Source organism: Cupressus sempervirens, chromosome 10, assembly GCF_028749045.1.
Source record: "Cupressus sempervirens isolate cs-2001-9-10 chromosome 10, ASM2874904v1, whole genome shotgun sequence".
Taxonomy (NCBI): domain Eukaryota; kingdom Viridiplantae; phylum Streptophyta; class Pinopsida; order Cupressales; family Cupressaceae; genus Cupressus; species Cupressus sempervirens.
In genome coordinates this window covers 993,198,697-993,207,781 of record NC_143127.1, presented here as the reverse complement: position 1 = coordinate 993,207,781, position 9,085 = coordinate 993,198,697, and the positions used below count along the sequence as shown (strand labels likewise).

General features: G+C 35.2%; 1 pseudogene; it reads left to right on the top strand.

Annotated features, from left to right (window-relative positions):
• The first annotated feature begins 2,619 nt into the window (after window positions 1–2,619).
• The window catches only part of LOC149537293 (cytochrome P450 77A1-like), a 39,013-nt pseudogene continuing 32,547 nt past the window's right edge, over window positions 2,620–9,085 (top strand).

Sequence of the window (9,085 nt, the reverse complement as noted above, 5' to 3'; positions counted from 1 at the left end):
TATCTTATGTTTCTATTAATTGTTTGAGGAATTTTGGCTGCATCATCTGGTATCAGAGCACAGAAGATTTGGGAAAATGAGATATTTGTAGTTGTGTGGTTTTGAGTTTATGTTTAGGCAAGTTGAGAAGAGGAACTAGTTTCCTAAAGACTAGGTAGAGAAGATAGAATACCTAAGTTGAGGCAAAGGAAAAGCCGAAGCAAGTTTAATGGACTCGTTTGAAGAACTAGATTTATTGATGAAGTATTTGCATAAGAGGAGAGAAGAAAATAAAATAAAAGAGAAAGAGAGGAACAGGAAGGAGGAAGAGATGAGGCAATTAGAGTTGAAAAAAATGTTAAGAAAATTACAAGAAAGTTGGCAACAATTAATAAAGTTAATGGAATTAGAAATGCAAAAATGGTACCTACCTATCAAGAAGAAGCTCACATGGCCTATTCAAAAGATTATTCAAAAGAAGAAAAGGAAAGAAGAGACACAAAAAATAAAGCAACTTCCAAAAAATGAAATGGTGAGTATACCAATGACTATTTTGACATCAATAATTGAAGAAGCCAAGATAAACACAGTTGCAGGAGAGTCTTTTTGTCATTTTCAGCATTATGTTAAGAATGAGCAAGAAGAAATGGTTGTTTATAATGAGATTTCTAATGAAGTTGTTTTAGAATTTTTTTAATGAGGTATATGAATGTTCCCAAAGGTATTATGTTAATTGTAGCAATGGTGGATATGCTAATATATTATGTGTTGAAGACATAAATAATTATGGTATAAAGGTTTATACAGAAGAAACAAAATTTTGGATTTTAAAGGCTAATAAGATATTGAGTAGAACATGGATTAAGAAAAATAAGAGGAAGAGGGATCTAGTGATAGATGAAAAGATGAATGATAAAATGTCAAAAAAATGGAAGTCTAGGAAGAAGGAATAAATTTACATTCCTCCGAGTCAATAAAATCAATGTTTGATACAATAGAAGGAAAAGTTCTAGAAAAGAAACTATACACATTCAAAAAACAACTTGCAGGAGCTGGGTTCTTTCAACCAAAGGAGAATTATGCAGGAGCTTTTAGTAGTTTTTTAAAGCTTTTAATGTTTTTCTTAGTTTTTAGAAAGTTTTTTTTTATTAATAACCTTGAAATATTACTTCTAATTTCAAATTTTAGTCGGCAGTTCATCTTATCTCACCTTTATGAAGCTTCACAAAAAAAATCATCTTTTTAAGAGTTGTTTTAAAGATTACCAAAAATGGCAAAAAATAGTTTTATGAAAACTGCCAAAAATGGTAATTTTGGATTTGTATTAAAAATTTTAATTTCTCTCATTGTAGGAGGAGGAGGATTTGGAAGAATAATAAAGAAGAATTTGGAGTTCTAATATTTATTTTTATGTTCTTTCTATCTTATGTTTATGTTAATTGTTTGAGGAATGTTGGTTGCATCAGGGATTTATACACCTTCACTTTGCCACTGCCTTAACTTCAAGTAAACTTTAACTGTGTACGACCTTGTGATAACTATTTATGACTAGTTGTTACTACATTTTCCATGTCACAACTTAAAATATATTGAATACATCTTGGCTAGTGAACATGTGCACACCCTTGATCTGATCTTCATCTGATGGCCAATGATCAATCTTCAAAGGTAATTGACTTTCAACTTACCAATCAAATTTTCTCCTTTTATTGATTCACTTTTCCACCCATCCATGTAACTCCTTGATACAAATCAATTTCTTTGCATTCTGAGCCCGATCACTGTGATATCTTCCATGAAAACTATAACACAACATGAATCTTCACCTTGAACATGATTAAGAATAGAGAATGATGGATCAGTAAAGTATCTAGACCTTCTTCTCATTAGGGGAACACATGAACAAACCCTCCAAAACCTAATCACCTAGCCTTTTGACTAGTGCATTACTCAAAATTATTTCCCGTATTAGGTTAGTTCAAGGGGATAATGAGAAGAGAGATAATCCTATGGGCATTCTAGACTCAAACTCAAGATATTGACACACTAACTTGACTCAAACCTAAAGCAAAAATGAATGAATTAAAAATTTGGCAACACACCACTACCAATCCCAAAATGAGGAAAAATGAGGGACATGCTAAATACAATGGGTGCCACTAGCATGATAAGACATTGCTATGACATATCATTAACATTGTGAAACATAACAAATGTTTTGACATTCCCATTAACTGCCATGAACAAAAACCAAATGAATGACATGGGAAATAAACTAAAAAATTGAAACAAACAAATCAATCCCCAAAGATACCCTCATTTTAGTCATTTCTTTTTGTCCTAAATAGATAATAGAGTTGTTGAGGTAGTTTCTTCCTTGATGAGGCCCAAAACGCCCTCGTCAATTAATATCACCATGAATTAAAAATATTAAACCAACTAACATTGCATGCTAAACATGACATTGTTTGTCATTTTTGAGAAACCAATGAGAATATGGAGTGTTATGGTAATTTTAAAATTGTACCCTATTTCGGCTAGTTGCAGACAACTTTAGAATGATAGCATAGATTTTGAATGAAATCTTCTTCTCTGTCATTCAAACTTTGTAATTAAAACCATTTGCAACTCTAAACAAATTTATCAACTCTCACCTTGAATGGATTCACATGTGTTTTAGCACTCATAGGAGGCCTTATTTGGTTGTGGGTATGGAATAGCATCAATAAGAGTAAGAAGAAAAAACATTAGCTTCCTTTGGGTCTTCTCAAATGGCCACTTGTAGGAAATGTCCTCAAAATCATACACTTGAAATAACCATTTTAGTAGTACATTCACAAACTCCACAAGAAATAAGGCCCAATCATAAGCCTCCAATTGGGTTCTTTTCATCTTATACTAATAGCCAACCTCGAACTTGCTTATGAAGCCCTCATATAGAAAGGTTCAATCTTTGCAAGAAAACCAACCATAGCAGGGGCCTTAAGCGCTTCACCCACAACCAAGAAAGCATCAATTCAACTCCATATAGTCCCTACTAGAGAATACTAAGATGAAACCTAGTAAATGAGACACTAAGCACCTCTTCTCTCAAGTCCTTCCAAAAGGGTAGAGAATTTGGAATGGAGGTTTTGATGGATGGGTTGAGAAAAGAGGTAGAGCAAAGGTCAAGGGTTGTGAAATTTATTGATAATTTGAGGTACGCAGTCTTTTGTATTCTTCTCTACATGTGTTTTAGTTGAGGAGGAAACAATGAGAGATGTGGAGGTAATTCTACGGGAAATTATTTTGGGCTTGGGGAAAGTGGAATTGGATGTTTTTTTCCTAGTTTTGGGTTTTCTTTTAAGGAAATAGTGGAAGAATTTATAGGGGATGCATCAACGACAGGTGAAAATCCTTATGGAGCATATCAATCAGTGTTAGGAGATCTCAGTGGAAGGGGGTTAGGTGGAATGTAGTGTATATGTTGAAAGTTATCTTTGTTTGACGGTGGATGGGATGTGAGTCCCAATTGATGACTCTCAATTGGTGATGCTCTGCTTAGAATTTTTCAACGCCGAGATTGACACAATCTTGACTACTCTACAATAGGTGATGGGAAATTTGGTGCAAGATTAGGGGATCTAGAGGAAATTGTATGATGAAATAGTGAGTTTTGTGGGTAAGGAAAGGTTGGTTGAAGAGGAGGATGTTGGGAAAATGGTGTATTTTTATGGAATTATGAAGGAAACCCTATGACACTATTAGTCTAATTTTTTACATTGTAGACATTATGGGAAAATTTAGTGAAAAATCATTTGAGTCATTAAGTCTTGTAAATTAGGGTTTTTTTGCTTGAATTTTTCAAACCCTTAGATTGCCCTAGTTTTAGAAAACCCTCAAAGTATTTTTATGAAAATGTTTTTAATGATATACCATTTAACCTAAGGAAGGGCTTGCGCAAGCATGAATTCATTATAATTTTTTCTTAACCTTACGTGGTCGTGCTTGGCCTATAAATTGTTTGATCATTCTATTAGGAAATACCTTTGATGACACAAAGTCTTTATAATCGTTGATCTTGTTCAAATCAATGGGTATTGCATTCCTGCAATTTTGAGATGCAAGGTTTTTAAATAATGTGGGCATGTGACTTGCTGACACATAGCCCTTTCCTTTCTAAAATTCTAGTGAACCATAAGAGGAGTCATAAGTTGTTAGAAACTTTTGCAGGTTTGTCAGTATATTTTGTGCATGTTCTGGATTTCTTGTGATATCATTGGTTGAGTTACCAATAGAAATATGCCTTTATCACAAAGAAGCATCAACCATTGATTTCATTTGAATCAAGGGCTAGCACTTTCCCACAAGAAGGAGATGCTCGTTAGATAAATAATGAGGGGAAGCAAAAATTGGACAAGTGGCATAATCTAACAAGATGGGCTCACCATTCTCAAGGATGATGTTGAGATGTCCTCCATGGAAAGTGTCAGACAAGTTGGAATGAATGCAGATATTTTATTCATCACTTTAGTTAGTGTGGTATTTGAAATGCATGATTTTATAACTGTTGATCTATCAAGGATCAAAGATTAGTGCATGCCCGCAATTTGAAGATAGACGAGAGATAAATAATGCAGGCAAGTACTTTTTGGATGTGTGGCAAGGTGGGGTTGAGAAATTTTAACTGTATGTTGTAGTGTGCCACACTGTAAAATGATCACTGAAGTGTATTGCCAAATGTGTCACTGAAGAAGTTTGTCTATCAAATAGAAGTGAAGCTGCATTTTTTGTAGATCTTTCGAAGATTGAGGGTTAGAGCAATCCCGCATTATGAAGATGCTAGAGATTTAAGGAATGTGGGTATGCACCTTTGTGATGCATGTCAAAGTGGGGCTGAACTACAGAAGGACACTAGGTCATGCCATGTGGTCTACCACTCGTGCTTAGCTGGAAAAACTTATGATGTTGGCGGGGAAAGTTTCAAAAATTAATGCAATAGTTAGGTGAATAAGAGCATGTGGATTGAAAGCAGTCATTTCATTGGCCCAAGTGGATGGTGCGAGCATAAAATGCAAGATTTTTTTCACACTGTTGATCCTGTCTTGATCAACGAAGGGTGGTTTCCCACATAAATAACTCGAGTGAAGTTTAAACAAAGCGAGAATGCACCATGCGGACATGTGTCCATGGTGACGTCTAAAATTTTAACTCAGAAGTTCTGCAAGGTATAAGCACTACCACCATTGATCTTTTGAAGACCTATGACTGGCACAAGCCCACAATTTGAAGATGCTCATCAAATAAGAAAAGTGGGAATGCACTAGCATGACACGTAGAATGAATGATGTCAAGTACCTACTCACTCAAAAGAAGATATGGGACCCCCTGGCGTGGAAGTTATCAAAAGGCATGAACTCATATGAAGGTTTCCTATTGGTCAATATAGCTGACTAGATTTTGTTCAGATTTGAATTGATCTGATTGATGATCTTATCTTGATCAACAAGCAATGCTTCCCCGCAATTCTAAGGTACAAGAAATTTAAGAAATGTGGGCAAGCGATATTGCGACACATAGCCTTGTTTTCAAAGCCATAAAGCTTGTTTCCTTTTAAATCAAAGCCATCTGATCCAGTGAAAATCTACATATAGGATTCAAATTTAGTTGCAATTTGGAGGTAACGGTTACCTCCAAATCTCACCATTAATGAATTACCAAGGTGCAGGAAGAACATCAGGGAATACAAAATTCTCAGTGCCAGGGCACAAAATTTTTAGCTAGTGATCTAATAAATTTGTAGAAGAAATCACACAGTGTAGAAGTGAAAATTCTAGTGGGTAAATACTCTGCAACTCTTTTAAAAATTCAAGTATTTGCTATTGTAAATTTTCTAGGGTTTTATTCAAAATGCCTCCCCGAAAAGAATTCACCGGGCAAAAGAATTATTTGAAATGTTTTGTGCACGATGATTTTCTTGAACAATTCCCCTTATCAGTACATGAAATAACTAAGGGGAGGGAAATCATTCCAAAACACCCGAGAGTGGCTACAACAAAAGGTTTCTATGACAAAGTAAATTGGGTAAGAGATGCCTAGGTTTCCATGGGGGCTCTAGAGTTGTTTAAGAAATGGTTTTCAGAGAAAAAATTGGATGCTCCTATGAGAAATAAATGAGAGTTCGATATTGGTAAATTAACAGTCCCCACAATTTTCTTTGATAGTGATTTATTGATGGATCTAGCAAAGAGATATTATCCAATTACAATGTGGGTAAAAAAACCATGCTGGAGTGAATCTCTTTAGAGTTTTCCCTAAATTAATTAGTGAGGTTTTAAACCTCAATCCTAACCATGCTATACATGAAACTATTGATATGGATGACCTTCAAGCAAGGTATGATGCACAAAGGATTTACCTAAAAATAGGGCCATTGGTAGAGCATGCTACTAAAATTGGCACTTTGCTTATGATTATAGCTAGTACCCTAGAGCCATTGCTAAGAAGGAATTTCAACCTTAGAGCTCCAGCATTATATTTTTCTCTTTGCAAGATTTTTGGGATGGATGGAGGTGATCAAATCCCAGGCTCTATTGTCCTTATCATGGCTCAAACTCTTCAATTTGGGATGAGCACTATTCTAGATTTTGCTACTTTTCTTGTGAAAGAAATTCACAATAGTCTTGTGGGAATAGCATGGGAAAAGGTGGAAAAACCATTTTTTTGGTATTTATTTCTTATGCATGTATGCTTGTACAAGGGATTTACCTTCTTTTCCAAGGGTATGGAGCTGGAAATGATCAGGGATGGAGAGAGGAATCTAGTGCAGCTATGGAGTGTAGATATGACTTCAAAAGCTACATATGCCAGCTATGTGAGATTTGATAGACACTTTTCTTCAAAGCTTAAGTTGCTCTTGAAAGGTGACAGCCCCAAAATTCCAGAAGCATTACTAGAATTGGTTAGACCCATGGACCATGAAAGAGGGCTATTGGTTAGTCATAATTGGAGGGATATAATCCCTTACAATGTCTCAACAGTAATAAGAGTATATGGATTTTTGGGAAAGGCTCGTGTTCTACCTTTCCATGTGCCCTTCAAGATAGGGATAGTTGAGCTACTATGGTAGATAGGCACTATAGATGAGAGGGAATTGTTTAAGAAGGGTACCTTCTTTCCAATTGTTACTGTAGTACATGATTTTATTTTTGTCTAGGAAAGGGTGAAAATACCTAAATTTGTTTCTAGATAAATATAATATGGTAGAATCCCATGCCAGATTTATTGATCCTGGGGGATTCTATGACCTCTTAAGAGAGAGGGTGAAAGCTTCTCGTATGGTAGATCAAGTTTATTATCGAGAGGATATAATCATAAATGTTTTCACTTTGCAAGAACATGAATTGAGGAAAGAAAAGTGGATAGTATTTAGTAAGATTTTAGAATTCATTAATGCTTTTGACCCCTAGTATGACCCATTGAAAGATAAGAAATACTAGGGAGCTAAAATGCAAGCATTAATGAATTATTTTTCTATAATAATCCAAAACATGAATGAGAAAAAAGCCATATATGTTGAGACACATCCAGATAAGGCTGGAGAGTACAAAGAAGGATAAGTAGTAGAAATGTGGTGGCTCCTAGCTAGTATACCTTGCAGAGAAGGGTGGGTTATATAATGGTTCAAAGTGTGAAATAGGCACCCCTTCATCAGAGGCCAAGACTAGGGAGTCCATTTGCAGCGAGCTCTCAAAAAAGAAAAAATTAGAGCAAGGGTCTTCTTCTTCTCAAAAAGAAAAATACTTTCGAAGCTAGTCCCCAATTCAGATAGATGATGAAGCATCTCTAAGGAAGCAGCTTAGACAAATGGGTGGAGAAGGGGATGTGATTGTTACTTCTAAAGATTTGGATGTTGGAGAGCCAAAAGAACCTCCTACACCTTCCTTGGACCTAACCATTACTGATTACCAAGGTAAAGAAATTGATCTAATAGTTGCCCAAGCTTCTGAAAGGTTTATTAATGATGAGAATTTTGTGAACTCTAGGTCTTTTTCTTAGTTTTTTTGGAGGTTAAACATGGGAAATTTTGAGAAAACCTGTGAGAAGATAAAAGTAGAACAACTAGACAAACCAGATTCAGATATTAAGGAAGAGGTGAAATCAAAATTTTTGAATCATTTTGCCCAGTTTACTCCTGAAGATGGGAGAAAAATAGTTAGACAGTCAAGAGTTCTCCTTCTACTAGAATGGGATATAGAAAATGCCATTATTTTTGATTTAGTAAGGAAATAGAGGGATGTTCAACTGAGAACTGCTAAAGAAATACTACAGGCTCAAAGAGGAGTCAAATTTAATGATGACCACCAAGCCCTTGTTAGATGGTCCATGGAAAAAAGGGAAAATACTAGAATGCATGAGATTCCCACTGCAGAGCATACTGGTGCATTGATAATGTGCAGAGCATGCTGGTGAGGTAGGTAGTAGACAAATAATTGGCATGGCATCAGAGATGCTAAAATTTGGTAGCATAGTGTCTAGCCAAGAGGAAGATAAATTTTCCCAACTCAATGCTAGGTTTGATGAAGTTTTGAAAGCATATGAGGAGAGGGGTATGCAAATACAATCCTTAGAAAATAAAGTAACTTAGATGGAGAAGATTCTTGGGAAAAGAAAATTAGGAGAGACTAGTAAAACTAGGATTGCATACCCCCTAAGGCCACCTATTGAGCCTTTTAAATCAACACTATTGAGATACCTGATACTCCTGAAAGACCTCAGTTCTATACTGCAGATGATTTTGAAGAGGAGAAGAATAAGTTATATGCAATGCATGTAGAACTTAATAATCAATATGAGTAAAAATTGAGGCAAGGTATCATGTATTTAATTGATAAGATATAATGGCCCACATTGTTTGATCAATTATCAAGGATCTCAGCAATCAGAGATGAATCAAAGCAAAATGAAGTTGTATTCAGACCCATTGTATAGAAGTGGACAGAGAGAAGTTCAGATATCACTGCTATGTGTATATCTATTATTTAGCTAACATATCATTAGATAGAATAAATTTTTGATTTACTAAATAAATCACAAGGTTTTGATGATAAGAAAGATTCTTACTAGA